We start from the raw sequence: 24145 nt of genomic DNA, 5'->3' as shown, positions 1-24145 counted from the left end.
GAAAATAATGGTAATAGTATGTTATTTTTCTTGCAGGAACATACAAAATATGTGGGCTTTCCTGGTGGCTCAGTGGTAAGGAATCCACCTGCCAATGCAGGAAACACAGATTTGATGAGGAAGATCCCCTGGAGAAGGAAATGGCAATCCAGTCCATGCGGTCAGAAAAGAGTCAGACATGACTTAGCAACTAAAACAACAACAAAATATGTAATAAGATATGTGATAAGTAATAAGATATTCTAGAAAATGTAATAATATGTAATAAATATGTAATAATATGAAAAGAATATTTAATAAGATAGTCTAGAAAAGGCCTTGAAGGTACTGGTTAACAAAGTTGACACATGAAGATAAAGCCTTTCACTATTATTAGTCATACCTACAAATGTCTTCCCCTCAGCTACTGTCTGCTCCAGACATGGAGAAACATTCCAGGTGGCCACGTTAGAGCCTCAGTGACCAGCACCCACACCTGCTGCAGCACCAGCTCAGTCCAGAGGATTGTCAGGTGTCATTCATGATGGAATGCCTCCCCTGTGTCATTTCTGATGGCAGAATCCCCTGGAATCCAAGGCTCCTGTCCTAGAAGGATACGGAGCAGAAATAAAGTTCTCCTGTCATCCCCAACCTGACCAGTTCTCTGGTTCATGTGGTTACACAGAAGTGGATGTGGAAACTTCATCTAAGTCATTCGGAGTCCAGTGTTTCCCTCCAAATGTCAGTGACTCAGGATTTTTGAACTAATGTGCGTGCACACTCAGTCATGTCTGACTCTTTGCAACCCCAGAGACTATAGCCCTCCAGTCTCCTCTGTCCATAGAATTTTCCAGGCAAGAATACTGGAGTTGCCATTTCCTTCTCCAAATCATTTGAACTAATGTTAGCAGAGCTTCATTCCTCTCTACCTTTCCAAACTACATGAAAGTTTCCACAAAAAATCTTTTTTAAGGACCAGCACAGGAATGTGAAGGCTTATGGGAATTATCTCTGTGCCACTTCATTGAACAAGTCATATCACATCTTTCCTGACTTTAAGTCAAGGGTACATGTCCAGGTCAGTGGTTGCTCTCACTGTGGCCACCCATCCCGACCGTGTGACAAGGACACCACCAATCCAGTGAAACAACATCCAGCATTTCCTCACGGGATGCCACGTGGGAATTCAAGAGGCCAACATGTCTTTCCTACTGAAATCTGATACCACGAGTCTCTGTAAGTCTGCACTTCATAGAATTTCAGCTTCCAATTATTCCAAATTAGTCCTTGAGATTTTTCTGCTTACCATTATTTATTAACCTTAAAGATTTTTGTGTGGATTTTCTTTCTTGAGAGGGCCTGTCTGGTGACACTGATATTCATGAGCCACTTAGCATACCTGGTGATCACACACTGACAGCACCTCTTTGGCTATCACAGAATAGAAACGATCGCATTCTCCTCCCATAAATTTATTCCAGATAATCAAGCCTCTGATCTTAATTAAAAAATCAGTTGCTAGTATGTAAACTACTTGCCAATAGCACGTACCGCATACTTATGCTACACCCACAAACAGTGTCTGGTGTTTCAAGTGTGTCCACTCTCCTTTAAAAAATGCTGTGTGATGTCTCCTGTAAGGGGCACACACAGTGCCCAAAGCTCCTGACACCTCAGACCCTTGCCTGATTAACCAGCTGTGCCTGCATCTTGTCCTCTTCCCCGGACGACACTTTCACACTTGGGTGGCCTTCTGGTTCCTTTCTGGAAACGAGGTAAGACTGATGAGGGAGAGCCACGCAGCATCAGCAGCGGGGCCAGAGTATGGATCAGGCCTGGCCAGGACAAATGTCCTCTGCAAACACAGGTTCAGAAACAGTTACGGAAGGAGATGCAGCCACTGGGGTAGGGCTGGGCCCAGCAACCTGAATCTAGCTTCTCTTCTGTAGAAGTGAACGTGCTTGAGGCACTTTATTATCCAGAATCTCAGGGCCCAATTCCATCTCCATTCTGCCAATTCACCCACCAGTCACAGCTGAGAGGCGTGGCCAGGCCTGTGCTGCTCAGGAGCCCTAGATATCGCCAGCCCCCGCCAGCCCACCATTCACACTCACAGTTCCAGGCCATTCAACGTACTGAGGGCAGCAATGAAACAGCCCATGCTGCTGCTGCTGCTAAGTTGCTTCAGTCGTGTCCGACTCTGCGACCCCATAGATGGCAGCCCACCAGGCTCCCCCGTCCCTGGGTTCTCCAGGCAAGAACACTGGAGTGGGTTGCCATTTCCTTCTCCAATGCATGAAAGTGAAAAGTGAAAGTGAAGTCGCTCAGTCGTGTCTGACTCCTAGCAAACCCCATGGACTGCAGCCTACCAGGCTCCTCCGTCCATGGGATTTTTCAGGCAAGAGTGCTGGAGTGGGTTGCCATTGCCTTCTCCGGAAACAGCCCATGAGTAAGGTCTTAATCTGCCCTGAGAGAGCCTGCGCCCACGCCTCATTATTCCATTGTCTGAATGAAGCCAGCTGGGCTTCTGGGGTGACTGGTTCTTTGGAGCTCAGCTCTGGCAGGGCAGAATTGGTTCACCTTATCCTCTGCAAGGACTCTGGCAACTGTGAAAGGAGACTCCAAGGCCCTTGCAGGGCCATCCCTGCCCAGAGGAAAGCGTTTTTACCTGGATGAGCTCCACCTCCAATCCCCCAACCGGAGCCTGTGGATTCAGAGACAACACAGACAAGTCCACTGTCAAAACTTATTTGCTGCACAATTTACATCATTTATGTCACCCCAGAGTTTGGTTTTGGAGATCACTAGAGGGATTGATTTGACTGATTTCAACGAATAACTCACGTCAAGAATAGTCCCCAACATAAGCCTATACATGTGAGGTCCAGCCCACACCTCAAGTCTAAGTAGTCCACCTAGCAAGGATCTGGAGGAGAGTTGTAGCCCCACACTCAGGACGTGCATGTCTGCATGTGTGTACTTGTGCATGTATGTGTTTGTGTATGTGTGCTTGTGCATGTGTGTGCTTATGTGTGTGCATGCATATGTGCTTGTGCGTCTGTGCTTGTGCACATGTGCCTATCTGTATATACTTCTGTGCATGTGTATGTATGTGTGTTTGTGTGTCACACACATGCACATGTGTGCCAGAAAAGGGGCAGAACAGGAAGGGGAGACCTGATGGTTCTCCCCCTTCACCTGCCCTCCTGCACTCCCAGCTGCCTCTGCCCTCACAAATAGAGCAAATACAGCTGAAGTGCATACCCCTTTGTCCAAAAGCCCAAATTTAAAAGGTTCTGAAAATCACTGGTGTGGGGGACTCAGCTGGCAGCACAGCCTGATGCCCCCGCCCGTCATGGAGAGGTGACACCTGGCTGGAATGACCTCCGTCACCACGGGTGTGAAGACCCTGCCCCTGCAGACAGGACAAGGCCCACCCACCCTGGGACACCCGTGCCTCTGGGGGGACAACCTAGGGTCTCTGGGTAGCACCTCCTGTGCCCTTTTCTTCACAGCACCTTCCATGGCTGACACCCAGGACAGGAGCTGCTACTTCTCCTCATCCCACTGGCTTTGACACTTGGTAAACGACCCCATTGCAGACATCCCCACTGGACTAAGTCTGACTTAGTCCAGAGACTCCACAGTATAAAATTCCAAAACTGGCCTACAGGCTAAGTTGCAAGAAAAAGCATGTAGACTAGAGCAATGGGACACAGGAATATGGTTTTGAAGGAGGGAGGCCCTGTGTGTCCTGGTCCTGCGGGTTCCCCTGTGCTCCCTCCAGACTCACACCAGCCAGGAACCTGGTTCCAGTGCCCTGATCTCAGCCTACAGACATGAAGAGCATGAACAACTGCTGACCTAAGCCAGCAAGCGGCAAAAGCGTCCCCTTTAGTCCCCGTGGAGGACAGGGAGGACGCAGCTCCCAGAGCTGCAGGCACTTAATTTCAATTGAGAACCAGGCAATTAAAAAAAATTATTGGATTACAGTTGATTTACAATGTTTTGCTAGTTTCATAGGCAATTTTTTAAGTCCCTTTCTAGTCCCGTGGTCGGTGAGCTCTGACTTCATGATCTTGCCAGCCAGCACTGCTAAGGGAAAGGTCACGAACAGACAGAGGAGGAGACACAGGGAGGTGGGAATGGAGGGTGGTGCCGACCGTCACCTCCAGGCTCGGCTGGCCCGTCCCCCACCTGCTGTCCACCCCCCACCACTCCCACCCACTGTATACACACAAGCTCAGCTCCTGGCTTGTCATGAGTCAAAGAGAAGACACCGCTTTCTCTAGAGACCAGCTCCAAGCCCTCTGAGCTGTACACGTGCCAAAAAGATCATCTCAATATGCACACCTTCCCTAGAAAACCAAGTTATAAATCACAACAGCCCAAAGGCACTTCCTGTACGTAAAGAAATCAGAATTGAGGTTTGAGTAAAGTGCCATTTAAGCTGAGCTCACCACTGTATGATTAAAACCATGTAAAACCCTCCTTCTCAGGAGAGAGAAGAGACAGGGTTACAGAGTCTGACGCGGGCCTCTGAGCACCAACCCACATCAGCCAAGCCCAGCCACTATGAAGCCGCTATGAAGTCCAACTGCCAAGCTGCTGGGACCTGCTGAAGTCAGGGTGTGGGAGCCACGGCAGCCCTGCCCAAGGGCTCACCCACCACTTAGCAAGCCCATCCATGAAACATTTCCACACACCCATAACACAGCCCAGCAAATTTAGGAAAACCTACACGTGGGGAAACAGGTACTAATCAGGTACTGCTGCTGCTAAGTCGCTTCAGTCGTGTCCGACTCTGTGCGACCCCATAGACGGCAACCTACCAGGCTCCCCTGTCCCTGGGATTCTCCAGGCAAGAACACTGGAGTGGGTTGCCATTTCCTTCTCCAATGCAAGAAAGTGAAAAGTGAAAGTGAAGTTGCTCAGTCGTGTCCAACCCTCAGCGACCCCATGGACTGCAGCCTTCCAGGCTCCTCCATCCATGGGATTTTCCAAGCAAGAGTACTGGAGTGGGGTGCCGTTGCCTTCTCCAAATCAGGTACTAATCAGGTTCTAATCAGGGTGCAGCTTCAGATGGCACTGGTTGTGGTAAAGGGGCCTGGGCAGCACCCGTGACGCAGTTTAGAAGGTATTGACCACATGCTTCATTTATTAGGCGCAGGATGAGTCTCAGGAAGGGAGGCCCGGGGCATCGCCCCTGAGCGTGTCTGACACCCATTCCCTGAACGCAGTAGTGGAGAGCAGAGCCTGGAGCACTGCGGGGCCGGGCCTGTGCCTGGAGCCTCAGCTGTACACACAGCCAGGGCTCTGGGTAGGTCTGTGGGCAGCACAAGGAGGGCCCCAGCCCTCGGGGTCTCAGTCAGCACCCTAAGTAGAGGCAGCTAATCAAACAAACAGGAAGCTGGGCCCAGACTGTGCAGGCAGAGAGCAGACGAGGGGCCACTGTGTGACTGAGCTCAGGATGTTTTTTCTCGCTGAGGGGAGATGAGCACAGAACAGTGGAGCCGCAGTAGCTGTGGGCACCTGACTGCAGGGGGGGGGGGGGTGCGCACGGCTGTCACCACGGCAACCTCCCCCTGAGGCCCAGGAGAACACGCCCTGTACAGCTCCCGGATGCTGTGGGCCTGCAGGGGACTGCCTCGCTGCAGGGAGCTCCCTGACAGCAGGAGTGCCCCCAGAGGACCCTGGGGTCTGTCAGTGTTTGCTTCAGAAGCTCTGCGCTGTTTCTGAGCTGATGGCGGAGGAAACATGTGGTACAAAAACAAAGATTTCCTAACAGAGGTAAGTCACCCTCTCGAGGTGGCGTCCCTGGCCTGTGACTCCGTGAACTCACACAGACCCCGTCAGCATTCCCAGTTGGGCAAACCCACGGACAATCAGGAGGCGGTTCCTGATGAGTGCCACATCTTATCTTAGATACTCACATGCCTTCTGCCTTTTACTCCAAAATACTAGAATGTTCTCCTTAATTAAGAACTTGATTTTGCGTGTTTGTTTCTCATTTTGAGTTTCTTATATGACAAAGCATGAAGGACAATATAACAAAACTGGGCATCCATTGCTTACATTTTCTTAAGAAGTAAGACCTTCATGCTGGGTGTCCACTGTGCCCTCATCCACACACCCACGGACACACTAACATGCAAGACTCACATCGTTGTTAGTTTCCTTGTCTTTATCCACAGATAAATATACAATAAACGTGTTTAAACATACATCAAGGACATCCTATGAAACAATCTTTTTGACACTTGCTCTTATTTTTACTCAAGAATCTTTCCAAGTGCCACATGGGTGACTATGGGCCACACTGAAATAAACACCATAAGCGCTCAACACTAGCATGAGGGTTTCTCTAGAATGGACATGAAAAGATGAGCTTTCCAGGTGCCGGGTGAAGCTTTTCCACTCTACTGGACACTGCAGGCTGCTTGGCAATTGGACGCACAGCTAACCCTCCCACATGCAGTGTGAGTGGGCTCCTTCTCCCGCGTCCTCACCATTCGATATGATTCGCTTCATTAACGTCTGTGGATGCGACAGGTGCCCAGCTACAGCCGGTACCTTAATTTGTATTCTCCTGGTCACTGTGTTATGGACCAGCTAGCCTCCCTCAACCCTGTTCCCAGCCAAACAACCACATGAGTCAAAATTATTTATTAAAAAGCAACCATTTAAAGTCTGGAAATTGACCTAAGAACATGTAACAAATAAAGAAATATTAACAGTCTGCAGTAAACATGGTCTCAGTAAACTCAACCAGCTCCCTTCCTGTCCCCTGTCGGTGTCTGGGAAGTTCCTTTCCAGATATGCAGATGGGTTTCCTCCCTTCAGCTTCAATGAAGGGGCCCAAGAGGCCAGGACACTGGCATCTCCCATTCTCCTAAACTCCAAAGGCCAAAATTCTGGCCATGCACCAGCAGGCTAGAGCATCCTTCCCCAACCCAGTCCGTCTCTCAGGGAGGAAACTCTACTCCAGATACAGAAAGCCAGATGGCACCTCTACTGTCCTTTGCCCATAAAACAGAGGTAGAGAGGCACAACAGACTGAATGCTTGTGTCCCCCTCAATTTCCTGTTTTGAAGCTCTAATCGTCAGTGTGCTCGTAATAACTCGTAGGGTCTTCAGGAAGTGATCAAGTTTAGATGAGGGTGGAGCTCCCTGACAGGGTCAGTCCTGTATAAAGAGGAGGAGACAAGAGACTGACACTGGTTTCTCTCTTCTTCCCTCCCTCCCTCCCCACTCTCTCTAACACATCAGCAAAAGGCCACACCCAGGAAGAGAATCCTCTCCAAGAACCTGACCACCTCAGCATCTAGAACTGACTTCTAGGCTCCAGAGCACGAGAAGTAACTTACTTGTTACTTAATCCACCTGGGCTACAGTGATTTGTCAGAGCAGCACGACTAAGACAAGAAGCACACCCAGAAGACCAGACACACCTGCAGCTGCCCGGTCCCACCTCTAGAGCAGGGGTCACTAAGAGCATAGCAGGCCTGGAGCCGCAGCCCACAGCCTGTGCCCCACAGGAGAGGCAGTCCAGGAAAACCGAGAGCCCCTGACTCTCCCCAAGGAACTGACTTCATTTGAAACAAACTATGAGAAACCCAAGCCCAAGAGCACCATCGAGACAATGGACATTTTGGTGAAGGAATGAAAATGAGGATGCCAAGTGTATGACAACAACGATAAAGGCAAACAAGTTTACCACAAAGAAGCAGGGAAATACACATCTAAGAAGAGCTTTCCTAGGGCTGCACCAAATCTCAAAGAGAGACCTCAGAAACCATCCTTGAAAGGGGGCCCAGATGTAACTGGATCAGACTGTGTGGCACAAAGTATTCCCCTGGGCATAACAGAGAACAACAGAGCAATCAGCTGACAATTAGCAGAGCCTGAAGAATTCCATGGACAGACGAGTCTGGTGAGCTGCAGTCCATGGGCTGCAAAGAGTCGGACACAACTGAGCGACTTTTACTTCACACAACAGCTGGATATGATATCAAATGAGGCAGAAATGTTAAGATAGAGAAAATACTGAGACAAACAAAAATCTAGTAAAACTACTGTTATCCAGGTAACTGTGCAAGGCTGTGCCCTCTGAAGAGCTCCCATTGCAGGGGATGTAGACATAACTGAGAAAGTCCAGTCAGTTCAGTTCAGTGCCTCCATCATGTCTGACTCTTTGTGACCCCATAAACCGAAGCACGTGAGGTCTCCCTGTCCATCACCAACTCTCGGAGTCCACCGAAAACCATGTCCATTGAGTCAGTGATGCCATCCAACCATCTCATCCTCTGTCGTCCCCTTCTCCTCCTGCCCTCAATCTTTCCCAGCATCAGGGTCTTTTCCAGTGAGCTGGCTCTTCGCATCAGGTGGCCAAAATATTGGACTTTCAGCTTCAACATCAGTCCTACCAATAAACACCCAGGACTGATCTCCTTTAGGATGGACTCGTTGGATCTCCTTACAGTGCAAGGGACTCTCAAGAGTCTTCTCCAACACCACAGTCCAAAAGCATCAATTCTTTGGCACTCAGCTTTCTTTATACTCCAACTCTCACATCCATACATGACTACTGGAAAAACCATAGCCTTGACAAGACGGACCTTTGTTGACAAAGTAATGTCTCTGCTTTTCAATATGCTGTCTAGGTTGGTCATAACTTTCCTTCCAAGGAGTAAGCATCTTTTAATCTCATGGCTGCAATCACCATCTGCAATGATTTTGGAGCCCCAAAAAATATAAAGTCTGAACTGTTTACACTGTTTCCGCATCTATGTGCCATGAAGTCATGGACAGGATGCCATGATCTTAGTTTTCTGAATGTTGAGCTTTAAGCCAACTTCTTCACTCTCCTCTTTCACTTTCATCAAGAGACTCTTCAGTTCTTCTTCACTTTCTGCCATAAGGGTGGTATCATCTGCATATCTCATGTTATTGAGATTTCTCCCAGCAATCTTGACTCCAGCTTGTGTTTCATACAGCCCAGCATTTCTCATGATGTACTCTGCATATAAATAAGCAGGGTGACAATACACATACTTGATGTATTCCTTTTCCTACTTGGAACCAGTCTGTTGTTCCATGTCCAGTTCTAACTGTTGCTTCCTAACCTGCTTACAGGTTTCTCAAGAGGCAGGTCAGGTGGTCTGGTATGCCCATCTCTTTCAGAATTTTCCAGTTTATTGTGATCCACACAGTCAAAGGCTTTGGCATAGTCAATAAAGCAGAAGTAGATGTTTTTCTGGAACTCTCTTGCTTTTTCCATGATCCAGCAGATGTTGGTAATTTGATCTCTGGTTCCTCTGCCTTTTCTAAAACCAGCTTGAACATGTGGAAGTTCACGAATCACATATTACTGAAGTCTGGCTTGGAGAATTTTAAGCATTACTTTACTAGCGTGTGAGATGAGTGCAATTGTGCCGTAGTCTGAGCATTCTTTGGCATTGCCTTTCTTTGGGATTGGATGAAAACTGACCTTTTCCAGTCCTATGGCCACTGCTGAGTTTTCCAAATGTGGTGGCATATTGAGTGCAGCACTTTCACAGCATCATCTTTCAGGATTTGAAATAGCTCAACTGGTCACCTCCACTAGCTTTGTTCATAGTGATGCTTCCTAAGGCCCACTTGACTTCACATTCCAGGATGTCTGGCTCTAGGTGAGTGATCACACCATCGTGATTATCTGGGTCGTGAAAATCTTTTTTGTACAGTTCTTCTGTGTATTCTTGCCACATCTTCTTAATATCGTCCGCTTCTGTTATGTCCCTACCATTTCTGTCCTTTATTGAGACCTTCTTTGCATGAAATGTTCCCTTGGTATCTCTAATTTTCTTGAAGAGATCTCTAGTCTTTACCATTCTATTGTTTTTCTCTATTTCTTTGCATTGATCGCTGAGGAAGGCTTTCTTATCTCTCCCTGCTATTCTTTGGAACTCTGCATTCAGATGTTTATACTTTCCTTTTCTCCTTTGCTTTGATGGTAGCCACTGAGAGAGGGCAGATAGACTGAAACCACAATCACAGACAACTAGCCAATCTGATTACATGGACCACAGCCTTGTCTAACTCAATGAACTAAGCCATACTCTGTGTGGCCACCCAAGATGGACGGGTCATGGTGGAGAGGTCTGACAGAATGTGGTCCACTGGAGAAGGAAATGGCAAACCACTTCAGAATTCTTGCCTTGAGAACCCCATGAACAGTATGAAAAGGCAAAAAGATAGGACACTGAAAGATGAACTCCCCAGGTCAGCAGGTGCTCAATATGCTACTGGAGATCAGTGAAGAAATAACTTCAGAAAGAATGAAGGTATGGAGCCAAAGCAAAAACAACACCCAGTTGTGGATGGGACTGGTGATAGAAGCAAGGTTCAATGCTGTAAAGAGCAACACTGCATAGGAACCTGGAATGTTAGGTCCATGAATCAAGGCAAATTGGAAGTGGTCAAACAGGAGATGACAAGAGTGAACACTGACATTCTAGGAATCAGCGAACTAAGATGGACTGGAATGGGTGAATTTAACTCAGATGATCATTATACCTACGGCGGGCAGGAATCCCTTAGAAGAAATGGAGTAGCCATCATAGTCAACAAAAGAGTCCGAAATACAGTACTTGGATGCAATCTCAAAAATGACAGAATGATCTCTGTTCATTTCCAAGGCAAACCATTCAATATCATGGTAATCCAAGCCTATGCCCCAACCAGTAACACTGAAGAAGCTGAAACTGAACAGTTCTATGAAGACCTACAAGACCTTCTAGAACTAGCACCCAAAAAAGATGTCCTTTTCATTATAGGAGACTGGAATGCAAAAGTGGGAAGTCAAGATATACTTGGAGTAACAGGCAAATTTGGCGTTGGAGTACAGAACGAAGCAGGGCAAAGGCTAATAGAGTTCTGCCAAGAAAATGCACTGGTCATAGCAAACACCCTCTTCCAACAACACAAGAGAAGACTCTACACATGGACATCACCAGATGGTCGACACCGAAATCAGATTGATTCTATTCTGTGTAGCCAAAGATGGAGACGCTCTATACACTCAGCAAAAACAAGACCGAGAGCTGATTATAGCTCAGATCATGACCTCCTAATTGCCAAATTCAGACTGAAATTGAAGAAAGTGGAGAAAATCACTAGACCATTCAGGGATGACCTAAATCAAATCCCTTATGACTATACAGTGGAAGTGAGAATTAGATTTAAGGGACTAGATCTGATAGAGTTCCTGATGAACTATGGATGGAGGTTTGTGACATTGTACAGAAGACAGGAATCAAGACCATCCCCAAGAAAAAGAAATGCAAAAAAACAAAATGGCTGTCTGAGCAGGACTTACAAATAGCTTTGAAAAGAAGGGAAGCGAAAAGCAAAGGAGAGTACAATCAACAAGTACTAAAAATTAAGCAAGCAACAAAGTCAAAAGGAAGCCCCAGAGGGAAGATCAACATCCTGGACTGTCACAATAAGTTATCTAGAATGTCTAGTTTTCAATACAAAATTATGAGACACACAAACAGGAACATGTGATGCACATGCAGAAACAAAAAAAGGGGGGGGGCAATGGAAAAGAAACTGCCTATGAGAGCACCCAGGTTTTAGACTTAACAGAGACACCAGAACATCCATTATAAATATGTTCATAGAACTAAAGGAAACCATGCTTGGAAAAGAACTGAAAATAGCGAATATCAATAAAGACATAGAAATTGGCAAAAAAGCTAAATGGAAATTCTTGTACTGAAAAGTATGATAATTGAAAAGTTCATTTGACGGGTTTGGAAATAAATCTGAACTGCAGAGGAATAAGCAAACTTGAGATAGGTCAGTAGAGAAGATGCAACATGACAAGCAGAGGGGAAAGGGGGATGAAGTAAAATGAAGAGAGCCTTAAAGAAATGTGGGCCAGGGACTTCCCTGGTGGTCAAGTGGCGAAGACTATTCTGTGCTCCCAGTGCAGGGGTACAGGTTGCGTCCCTCATCAGGGAACTAGATCCCACATGCTGCAATGAAGATGGGAGATCTCATGTGCCACAACTAAGACACAACACAGCCAAATAAAATAAATAAATATTAAAAAACAAAAAAATAAATGTGGGCTCTCATTAGCTAAATCAACATATGTGTAAAAGGAACAAGAGGAAAAAGGGGAAAGAGAAACAGAAAAAATATTCAAAGAAACAATGGCTGAACTCAAAGTTCCACATTTTGATGAAAAACATTAATATACACATCCAAGAAGCTCAACAAATTCTAACCAGGATCATGCAGAGTTCCACACCCAGATACATCATAACACAAAAGCTAAACACCAGGAGAAAAGCTGGACAGCAGCAACAGAAACGATTTGTCACATGTAGGTGAACGCCAAGAAGACTGTTTCTGAAATTACATTAGGAACAATGAATTCAGAAGGAAACGGCATATTCTAAACACTGAAAGAAAAAAACTGTCAGCCAAAAATCTTACAATTATCAAAATTAACTTTTCAAAAATGAAGGTAAAATAAAGAAATTTCCCAATAAATAAAAACAGAGATTGTATTACTGGCAGAACTTAGAAGAAATACTAAAGTAAATTTTTCTGACTGAAAGCAAGTGACTCAAGCCAGTCCATTCAGATACCTGGGGTGGGGGTGGGTGGGAACACCAGTAAGGTAGGCAAAATAACAGTCCTCCCCAATCTCCACACCCTAATATCCAGAACCTGTGACTTACATTGTGGTACATGGCAAAGGGGAGTTGAGGCTGCAGATGGAATTAAGGTTGGCAATTAGCTAATATCAAGACAGGAGATGATTCTGGATAATCTGAGTAAGCCCAGTGGAATCACCAGGTCCATATGACTGGAAAAGCAAAGCAGAAGACAGACAGCAAGCAAGATGGCAGCGTGAGGGCTTAGTCCCATCTCTACATGCTCTGAAGATGAACGGGCCCTGAGTCATGCAGCCACTGGAAGCGGAAGCAAGCAGGGAAGTGGATCCTACACTAGGCCTCCCAGAGGAACACAGTACTGTTGATACCCTGACTATAGTCCAGCAAGGACATTTCAGACTTCTTACCTCCAGAAATGCCAGATAATACATCTGTGGTCCTTTAAGCCACCTCATTTGTGATAATTTGCTACAGCAGCAACAGAAAACTAATACAGCAGGTAAAGATAACTATTATAAAAGAAAACAATTAAAAATACCACATAAATACACATTTTTTCTTTCTTCCCTTAACTGATTTGAAAAGCAATTGCAGAAGACAATATGCATATGGTTATATTAATAACACGTGTAATTATATACATGTAATTATCAAAACCAGTTGGTTTTAGAGCATGAAGACAAAGAGCCCAAGGAGAGGAATACGGCAAAGAGAGAAACCCTCACACACATGGTCAAATGATTTTCAATGAGGTGCCAACACCACACAATAGGGAGAGGACAATTTCTTCAACAAATGTTGAGAAAACTAGAAATCATCACGCAAAAAAAAAAAAAAAATGAAGTTGGACTTTACTCATTATCTTCACCACCTACAAAAATTAACCCAAAATGGATTAAATACCCAAACATAAAACTCCTACAACAGATGAAATGCTTTGTATCATTGGACTTGGCATTGCTTTCTTGAATAAAACACCAAAAGCACAGGCAACAGAACAAAAACAGACAAGTGGGACTGCTTGAGACTTGGAAGCAGTCAACATGCCCTTCAGTAGGTGACTGGATACATAAACTGTGGTCCATCCAGACAATGCAGGATTAGTCAGTGATAAAAAGAAATGCACTATCAAATCATAAGAAGACATGGAAAAACCTTAAATGCATTATCACTGAGTGAAAGAAGCCAATCAGAAAAGGCTAAAGAATGTGATTCCAACTCTATGACATTCTGGAAAAGGCAAAACCACAGAGACAGGAGAAAGATCAGGGTGTGGAGGAGGGAGGAACAGGTGGAGCATGGAGAATTCTTAGCGCAGTGAAACTACTGTGTGTGGCATTATAATGATGGATACACATCATTAAGTATTTGTCCAAAGCCTCAGAAAATACAACACCAAGGGTGAATCCTGATGTAATCGTGATGTAACCACAGACTTGGCATGATGCCAACGTGTCCATGCAGGTTCATCCATTGTAACATGCAGTCCATCAGGCAGGAATGGGGGGTGGTGGTGGGCTGTGGTGTGTAGGGGCAGCAGATGTACAGGAAATCTCTAGTGCCATGCTCAGTCGTTAAACTGTGTCCAACTCTTTGCAACCCCAGGAACTTTAGTCCACCAGGCTCCTCTGTCCATGGTATTTTCCAGACAAGAATATTGGAGTGGGATGCAACTTCCTCCTCCAGGGGATCTTCCTGACCCAGGGATCAAACCTGCATTTCCTGCACTAGCAGGTAGATTCTTTATCACTGAGCCACCTGGGAAGCACCACAGGAAATTTCTAACTTTCTCCTCAATTTTGCTGTGAATGTTAAACTGCTCCAAAAATACTACCTTAAATTATTTTCAATTCCTATTTTTATTTGGATTAAAAAACTGTAAGTGCTAATAAATGAATTCAGCAAAATTGCAGATACAAAATCAACACACAAAAATCAGCTGCATCTCTACAATAACAATGAACAATATTAAAAGATAATTTTTTTTAATTTTCATTTACAAAAGCATCAAAAAATAAAATACTTAGAAATAAATTCAATCAAGGAGGCAAAAGACTAATACACTGAAAACTACAAAACACTGCTAAAAGAAATGGAAAGAGACATTAATGAATGGAAACATCCTACATTCAGGGATTGGAAGGCTTAATATTGTTAAGATGACCATATCGGGACTTCTCTTGTGGTCCAGTGGTAAAGAATGTGCCTTGCAATTCTAAGAACAAAGGTTTGATCCCTAGTTGGGAAACTAAGATTACACATACCAAGGGGCTACTAAGTCCCCGAACTGCAACCTGAGAGTCCACAGGCTGGCCTCAAGCCACAACAGAAGATCCTGCATGACACAACAAAGATCCTGTCTGCTGCAACGAAGACCTAATGCAGGCAAATAAATAAATGAAATAAACATTATAGACAAATAATAAACTTTAAAAAAAGATGACCATATTACCCAAAGTGATCTATGGATTCAATGCAATCTCAGTCAGAATTGCAATAGCGCTTTTTTGCAGAAAGAGAAAAATCCAGCCTAAAATTCATATGGAGTCTTAATGGAGCCCAAGTAGCCTGCTGCTGCTGCTGCTGCTGCTAAGTCGCTTCAGTCGTGTCCAACTCTGTGTGATCCCATAGACGGCAGCCCACCAGGCCCCACCATCCCTGGGATTCTCCAGGCAAGAACACTGGAGTGGGTTGCCATTTCCTCCTCCAATGCATGAAAGTGAAAAGTGAAAGTGAAGTCGCCCAGTCGTGTCCGACTCTTAGCGACCCCATGGACTGCAGCTTACCAGGCTCCTCCATCCGATTTTCCAGGCAAGAGTACTGGAGTGGGGTGCCATTGCCAAGTAGCCTAGACAATATTAAAGATGAAGAAAAAAGTTGAAACACTCTCTGATCTAAACACTTCCAACACTACAAACACTATAAACCAACAGTGATCAAACCATAGTGCTGGCACACAGAAAGATAAACAGACCAATGAAACAGAATAGATAGCCCAGAAAGAAACCCTCACACGTATGGTCAACTGACTTTCCACAAGGGTGTCAAGACCATTCAATGGGGAAAGAGGTGTCTTTTCAAAACATAGTCCTTGGGAACCTGAACGTGTACGTTCAAAACAAAACAAATAAAGCTGGACCCTCACCTTATACATAGGGATTCCCAAGTGGCTCAGTGGTAAAGAATCCGCCTGCCAATGCAGGAGACACAGGAGATTCAGGTTAAATCCCTGGGTCAGAAAGATCTCCTGGAGAAGGAAATGGCAATGTACTCCAGTATTTTTGCCTGCAAAATCCCATGGACAGAGGAGCCTGATGGGCTACAATCCATGGGTGCCAAGGCCATTCCATGGGCAAAGGACAGTCTTTTCAACACATGGTCCTTGGGAAACCTGAAGATCCACAAGCAAAACAAATGAAGCTGGACCCTCACTTTCTACTACATTGAAAAATTAACTCCAAATGGATCAAAGAGCTAAACAATTAAAAATATAAAATTCTTAGAAAACCTAAGGTCAACATAAAACTTTTGGGGAGTTCCTGGGCAGTCCAGTCAGTGGTTAGGATTTTGTGCTTTCACTGCCATGGTCCCAGATTCATCCCTGATTGGGGAACTAAGATTCTGCAAGCCACATGGTGCAGCAAAAAAAAAAAAGAGAGAGAGAGAGAGAAATCATTTGCAAGTCACACATTTGATAAGAAATTAATATTTAGAATATATAAAGAACCTCTTAATACAATAACAAAAAGAAAAAAACACAATTCAAAAAATAGGACTTGAATTTCTCCAAAGAAAACATACAGATGTCCAACAAGTTCAGCATCACTAGTCATTAGAGAAAAGCAAATCAGACACAATGATATTGCACTTCACACCCACTAGGATGCTGTTACTGTGCCTAGTCATACATCCGACATGGAAAACGGGCTCAGACTATGTTTATATACATGCTCAGAGCAACATTACTCACAGTAGCTAAGAGCTGGAAACAACCCAAGTGCCCACCAACAGATGATGGATAAACAAAATGTGGTAAATCCATACAGTGGAATATTATGAAGCCTTAAAAGTGAAGGGAGCTCTGAAACATACTACAACATGGATGAGCCTTGAAAACATTACACTAAGTGAGACAAGGCAGACACAGAAGGACAAATATTGGATGATTCCATTTATATGACATACTTAGAATAGGTGAGTTCACAGAGACAAAGTAGAATAAAGTCACCAGGGGTGGGGTGGTGGTGGTGGGGGGTGCACAGTGGGATTGAGTCGGTGTTGAATGAGGATGAAGTTCTGTTGTTAAGGAAAAAAAGTCTGAAAATGGATACTCTTGAAGCTTGTACTATGCTTAATCACTCAGTCATGTCTGACTCTTTGCAACCCCATGGATTGTAGCCTGCCAAGCACCACTCTCCATGGGAATTCTCCAGGAAGGAATACTGGAATGGGTTGTCCGGCCCTCCTCCAGGGGATCCTCCCAACCCAGGGATAGAACCCAGGTCTCCCGCATTGCAGGTGGATTCGTTACCATCTGAGCCACCAGGCAAGCCCTGATGAAGGTTGCATATCATAAATTTACTTAATGCCACTGAATTTAAAATGGTAAAAAGGCTAAATATTATGTATATTTTAGCACAAAAAGAAAAGGAACAAAGTTCTAATACATCCACAACATGGTGAAACCTGAAAACACACCATTCAGTGAAAAACACGGGTCACCAGAGACCAGGGACAGTGTGATTCATTTCTAGAGCAGACAGATCCACAGAGACAAAAAGCAGATCAGCCCTGCCAGGAGCAGGGGCTGGAGTTACTTCCAGTGGGCAGTTTCTTTGAGGGGTGATGAAAATGTTCCAACATTGGTTTGGTGATGGCTGCAGTTTTGTGAATATAACAAGAACCCCGGAATTATACACTTTAAATGGTGAATTGCTGGGTATGTGAACTATACCTCAGCAAAGCTATTTTTCAAAAGGAAAAGCTATTCCAAGTTACCCTGGGCATTTACTTGTTCCCAGAACACCACTGGGAACAGGTAAACGTCCCAGGCACGTTTCCTGTGTTCCGGTCACTAGCAGTACAGAACCCTGTTATGATTAACAACAGCTGGTATTAATGTCAGATCACACATTCCTTGGAAATGTGATGTTTATTTATATGTCCCTATTTTCTCCAGCCACGAAACTAAAAGACACTTGCTCCTTGGAAGAAAAGTTATGACAAACCTAGACAGCATATTAAAATGTAGAGACATTACTTTGCCAACAAAGGTCCATCTAGTCAAAGCTATGGTTTTTCCAGTAGTCGTGTACAAATGTGAAAGTTGAACCATAAAGAAGGCTGAGCTCTGAAGAATTGATACTTCTGAACTGTGGTGTTGGAGAAGACTCTTGCAAGTCCCTTGGACTGCAAGGAGATCAAACCTGTCAATCATGAAGGAAATAAATCCTGAATATTCATTAAAAGGACTGTTGCTGAGGCTGAAGCTCCAATACTCTGGCCCCCTGATTCAAAGAGCTGACTCATTAGAAAAGACCCAGATTCTGGGAAAGATTGAAGGCAGGAGGAGAAGGGGATGACAAAGGATGAGATGGTTGAATGGCATCACTGACTCAATGGATATGAGTTTGAGCAAGCTCCAGGAGATGGTGAAGTATAGGGAAACCTGGTGTTTTGCAGTCCATGGTCACAGAGTTGGACACAACTGAGCGACTGAAAAACAATTTTCTCCTAATATTAAAATACATCACATTTGGTCAATACTAGTTCTACGTACAGAAAAACCTTGCACATTTGGAAAGAGATTCTATGATATGACTGCTCTACTTTGTGACCCCTGGTCTCAAGTGGGAATAGGCAACTGACAGATCTCTGTATATGATTCCTTCACCATTTCACTGGAGCCCATGGGACTGCAGCACAGGGTCCTGAACCTCTGCTACAGACCGAGCACCTGTGTCCTCCCAAAACCATGTAGTAACCCACCCCAAGGTGAAGAGGTCATGAGGGTGCAGCCCCCATGCACAGGATCAGTGCTCTGATGACAGAGACCCCTGAGAGCCCACAGCCCTCCCCACCTGTGAGGACACTGCAGAAGATGTTCTCTGCCAACCAGCAAGCTCTCAGCAGACACGGGATCTGTGAGTCGCCCGGATGCCGGGTCTTGTTCCAACAGTCTGAACCTTCTAAGGGCAGAACCACCTCGTTTCCAAAGTCCCTCTCTGGTCTATAACGTGCTCAGTCACTCAGTCCTGTCTGACTCTGCGACCCCATGTACTGTAGTCCCCCGGGCTCCTCTGTTCACGGGATTCTCCAGGCAGAATACTGGAGTGGGTTGCCATTTCCTGCTCCAGAGGATCTTCCTGACCCAGGGGTTGAACCCACATCCCCTGCATTGCTGGTGGGTTCTCCACCGCTGAGCCAGCAGGGAAGGCCCTGGTCTATAAAGAGAGTGTCCATATCCGTTGAAAGCCGAATGAGCTAATTCCAACCTTTAGCTCCTTCTCTCCTAGGGACTGACGCCAGGAGCTGACATTCGGCCTCAACACAGCCGCAAGGTCAACCCGCGAGGACTCAAGCTGAACGCACGGCCACCCTGCGCCCACGCTGAGAGGGGAGTGGATGCAGTGCTGGCCTGAGGCCCACGGGCTGGCTCTCTGGGGTCCGAGTCGACCAGGTGCCTCTCCTGTCACCGGTCTCAGCCCTCACTGTCTGCGCCTGCAACCTCACAGGAGTCCTGAGCGGGTGGTGGGCGCGTCCCTCCTGACTGGGCACTGAGCAGCCTCTGCCCTGGTCCCCGCGGCCGCCCCGCCCGCGCCCCACTCCCCGGCCCCCTGCACGCGGGCCTGCTTCTCCTGACAGGGAACCCTCCTGGCTGTTCCCCCTCAGCCGGCCAGAATCTCCAACAGCTTCCCTCAGGCCCCTCATTTTTCGTGCTCCTCAAAGCCCGTTCCCTCGGGGTGCCTGGGGTCTAGGAGAGCCCTCGAGCCCAAAGTACAGATTCCAGACGCGGCCGTGACCCGGCCCTCGAGTAAGTCACGGGCCAAGAGAAAAACGGAAATCCAGAGTCAGACCCCAGCGCCCCACAAAACAGAAACCTTTACCTTAAAGCAGAGTGACTGCGAAACCTGGGCACAGGCAGCCCTTCAGTTAGAGCCGGGACAGCTCTAACAGCTCTAACAGCCGTGGTGCCCCACGAGGAGCCGCGAGGCCCCGGGGCTGCGGCGGCCGGGCGTGGGGTCACGTGTGCGGCCACGTCCCCGCTCCACGCACTGGGCCCCGGAGAGCGCAAAGCGCACGCGCAGACAAGCTACACCTGCGGGATTCGTAGGCCGTCCTGCTCAACGGGGCGTGTGCAGACCTTTCACGTGTCCTCAAATTGATTTTTAACGTTTTAGTTACAGAGGACTGGGTGGTACTGATACACGAATCTCCCTCTTAGCTCTTCCAGGCTGTAGGGAATCTTGTAGCCTATTACTAGAGTGCAGAAAGGAGGGGTGTTATCTCTTTTCTACTTAAGCCTCAATCTTAGGACTGGAAACAGGGCTTCTCAGAGGTCCTGCCTTACTTCCAGCTCTAAGTTTATATCCAACACAAATTCCTACCACTGTTCCAGGGGTATGCCCTGTGTTCAGTTGTGAACAACTCTTTGTGACCGCATGGATTGTAGCCTGATAGGCTGCTCTGTCCATGAGATCTCCCAGGCAAGAATACTGGAGTGGGTTGCCATTTCCTCCTCTGGGGGATCTTCAGATCCAGGGATGGAACCAGCATCTCCTGCATTGGCAGGCAGATTCTTTACCACTTACCACCTGGGAAGCCTGGTACTGATGTACCACCTCTGAATTCCTGGTCTAGTTTTATCAAGGACTGAACACATAGCATTCTCTGATTTTCCAGGCACTCTTGTTGTGTAGAAGAGTGAGCCATGTCTCTGACCTCTGGGTGGTATCTGCCCCTGGCAGTGTTTCCTAAGAAGACTTGAAGTACCCACAGCTCTCTGCCTCACCTTACCTGCTTTCCTTGGAAATCATGACTGGTAGAACCTTCCTTTCTAGCATACCCAGGACAGAGGTGTAAGCAGAATCAACCCATACATAACTCATGGCAGTGTATTGTAAAGACAGACACAGCATAGTTAGAAAGGATTCACTTAGATTCCGGCATTTCCAACTGGAAATTCTAAGATCCTTCAGTTGGATCACATATCAAATTTTAAAATAAGCCCACATTCAAATAATGGCACCACCACTATGTGGTACTGGACAAGAGGCAAGCTTTCCAAGCACTGGGGACTTTTCTGTGAAAAGGAGGGAAGTAGACCGACACCAATCCACTCCAGTACTCTTGCCTGGAAAATCCCATGGACAGAGGAGCCTGGTAGGCTACAGTCTATGAGGTCGCAAAGAGTCAGACACGACTAAGCAACTTCACTTTCAGACCAAAACCAAACAGCCTGACTGAGCAGCGTGCCCCACTAGGGGCACGCCAGCAAAGGCAGCTCTCTGCTCTGCTTTACCTGCACATGCTAAGGAACTGTCCAGTCTGCAATCCTGAACCACATTCTCATGGAAATGAACCAGCCTGTCCTGAAACTATACCTCTACCTTTTGAATTGTCTGCATCATACTTAAAACAACTAATTCATCTTGGTAACACCTATAAATTAAAACAATGAAAAACTAAGCCACTACCTGTTTTAACTCTGGTCTGGTCACATAAGCTATTATTAGTCTTCTACTAAAACATGAGAATCAGCAATGATGCTATGAATGAATTTGTTTTCCTACAACTGAACTCAATGACCAATTTGCAGAAAGATAGGTTTCCATGTGTGTTTTAACCAGTGTTGTGGACTATGTCCCTGCAAAACGTATCTGCTGAAGCCTTTACTGCCAATGTGACTGCTTGGGAACACGGCCATTAAGGCCGTTATTAAGGTCCTACAAGGTCCTAACGGTGGAGCCCCAGCTGACAGGACTCCTGGCCTAATAAGAAGAGAGACAGGAGGAGGAGGGCAGAAGCCCTGAGGTCAGGTGAGGAGAGGGGAAGCGGCTTTACCAGGATCCAGCCCCGCTGACCCTGAGCCCAGATGGCCAGCCTCCAGAATGAGAAGCAGACACCCGCGCTAGAGCCCTGGCCTGGCCTCTTCTGGCAGCCAGGGCAGCTGAAAACAGTCAGAGGAAAAGAAGCACAGATATACACTGATGCACTATCACTCTGCCTGGGAATCCATGAAACATTGCTTCAGCCAATTATGTATGAAGAACAAACAAGACTCAGAAAGAATAAATTTTCAATTCAAAAGATACGATCAATTTTATCATTTCCCAAATTATTCAGTTCCATCAGTGTTGTGCCCAAATAACTATAAAACAAAAAATCATCTGAAAAGAAATCCGTGTTTCTGTCACCAATAAAACAGCTCTCCATAGGCATTAAGATCAGTGTTTCTCACATTCTGATTTAAAAGGACAAAATGCATTGCCTAGGGCTGGTGGAAGCTTCATGGCCAGCCCCAGGACGTGTTTTGGACAGCAGAGGACACCAGCCCTCCTGTTGACCTGCGGACAGAGCCCTGCGGGGCTCACACACAGCACTTCTGACCAGAATCAGAGGAAGCCATGCTTCACTCCGGTGTGGCTCATCCACAACGGTGATAGGGCATCTCTGTGGTCATCTCCAAAATCATCACAAAGCATCATCACCCAAGACCAAACCTGGAAAGGAGGTGGTCTGTAAACAAACGAGCTCATAGCATGTGAAAATGAAACAGTGAGATGAGAGTTTCCGAAAGGTGGTTTGATCCAAATAAAGTAGATGGATGCCATGTTCTGATTTTTTTTACCATGTCAGGGAAAGAACACTTAATATGAGATCCATTCGAGGTCCAGCACAGCACTGACCACTAGTGGGACACGGGGGCAGCAGAGCTCGGAGCTCATTCACCTGCTGAACTGGGGAAAACACACAAGTCTCTTCACTGTCGCTGCCTTAGAGATATTTTAGCATGGGGGTGGGGAGCACCGTAAGACAAGAGGAGGGTGGGCTCGACTTTCAGTTCCTGTCCCACCACCTACCAGCTACTCGGACCTGACCAAGTCACCTCGCCCCTGCACTGACCCTTGAACTTGCTGCCCACCTTGTGGGCACAAATGAGCACCACTGCCACTATGACTGCCAGGACAACCAGTACAACTGGGGACCAAGATGCAGGCAGTAACATGGAGACAGAGCCCCCAGAAACTCAGGGCCTGGGGGCCAGGGGATGTGTGGGCAGGACTGGCCTGACCCCTTCCCGTGCGTGCCCCTCCCCTTCACATGCAGGTGTCCAAACCCTGAATGTCTACAGGCACTAAAACGTGACACTTAGGAAGGCGGGAGGGGTCTTGCAGAGAAGCAGCAGGAAAGCGTGTTTCCTAGTGAAAGGAGCGACCTGGGAGGTGAGGAGGCTCACAGAGCACACACACTAGGACACTGCCCACAGGGACACCAGCCCGGCCAGCGCCCAGCAAGGTGGGGTCAAAGCTGCAGACACAGGACGTGAACAGGGACTTAGGTTTTCAGTACACCGCCTGAAAGACCCACAAAGTTCAAGTTACAGGCAACGGCCCTTTGTCTTTATCATCCTTTATGACTCTAAAAGGCATCCAGGAAGGTCCCCAGTGGGGATGAGAAACGCTGCCCCGGCACCATCAGTGGAACCCTGATGAGCCCAGATGCACCGGTGTATCACGGCCACTCTGCGCCAGCTCCCCACCAGACAGGGCTGCACATCAGGAAGGCAGGGACCCCATTCAGGACTACAGATCGTCACTCTGGAGGGAGATTACTGTAATGAATGAAAAAAGAGCACAAAACAAAGGAAAATTTATACTTCAACACACCAGTTACACAGCTGTTGTTATTACACCAATAACAACAATACATCGGGGATGCAGAACAATGTGGCTGAGTTACAAGTGAAACTCTTTTTTTGAGGAAGTCATGATCATCAGAGACCACGGGTTTTTCCTGTGTCACTGGCCCCTGGCTCAGTAATCTAGGTTCTGCAGAACGATCATCCCCTGAGCATCCACGGAGCAGCGCTGCTGGCCCGTGAGGGGACAGAGCACAGAGGTGAGGGACTCAGACACATCTGTGCCCTGATCCTGCTCTGTGTGCCTCGCTGCGGGCTCCACACTCACAATCACCCTGCGAACTAGAACAAGCCTCTCTTTTCAGGTAAGGAAACCAGTACTGAGGACAAGTGACTCATCTGCTATAAGACAGTAAGGGTGAGGTCATAATTAGATTTAGATTTATGTGGCTCCAAACCCATCTTCCTCGCTGCTATGCCACACAAACACACGAGTGTTCCACCAACGAAAAAAAATCTGCAAATAAATTCAAAACCAGCTCTCAGAGGATCCGAGTATGCAAGCTCCTAAAAGCTGATGGGTTGATTCCAGGGGGTTTCCTTAGAAACAGTGAACTCTGTGAGTTACAGG

The 24145-nt window shown here is 46.6% G+C and overlaps 1 protein-coding gene across 4 annotated transcripts in view; it reads right to left on the bottom strand.

Annotated features, from left to right (window-relative positions):
- DLGAP2 (DLG associated protein 2) overlaps positions 1–24145 on the bottom strand; it is a 645672-nt gene that overhangs the window by 585762 nt on the left and 35765 nt on the right. Inside the window, exon 1 of one of the 4 annotated variants that reach the window (XM_070781743.1) lies at positions 19760–19902. The exons of the other annotated variants lie outside the window; for them this stretch is intronic. The gene's annotated coding sequence lies outside the window, so the exon portion shown is untranslated. Of the gene's footprint in view, positions 1–19759; positions 19903–24145 lie in introns of those variants that run through there. 4 annotated transcript variants of the gene reach the window in all.

Source organism: Bos indicus, chromosome 27 (genome assembly GCF_029378745.1).
Source record: "Bos indicus isolate NIAB-ARS_2022 breed Sahiwal x Tharparkar chromosome 27, NIAB-ARS_B.indTharparkar_mat_pri_1.0, whole genome shotgun sequence".
In the NCBI taxonomy this organism is placed as follows: domain Eukaryota; kingdom Metazoa; phylum Chordata; class Mammalia; order Artiodactyla; family Bovidae; genus Bos; species Bos indicus.
Note: the sequence above shows the minus strand (reverse complement) of the source record. Positions and strands in the feature narration are given on the sequence as shown.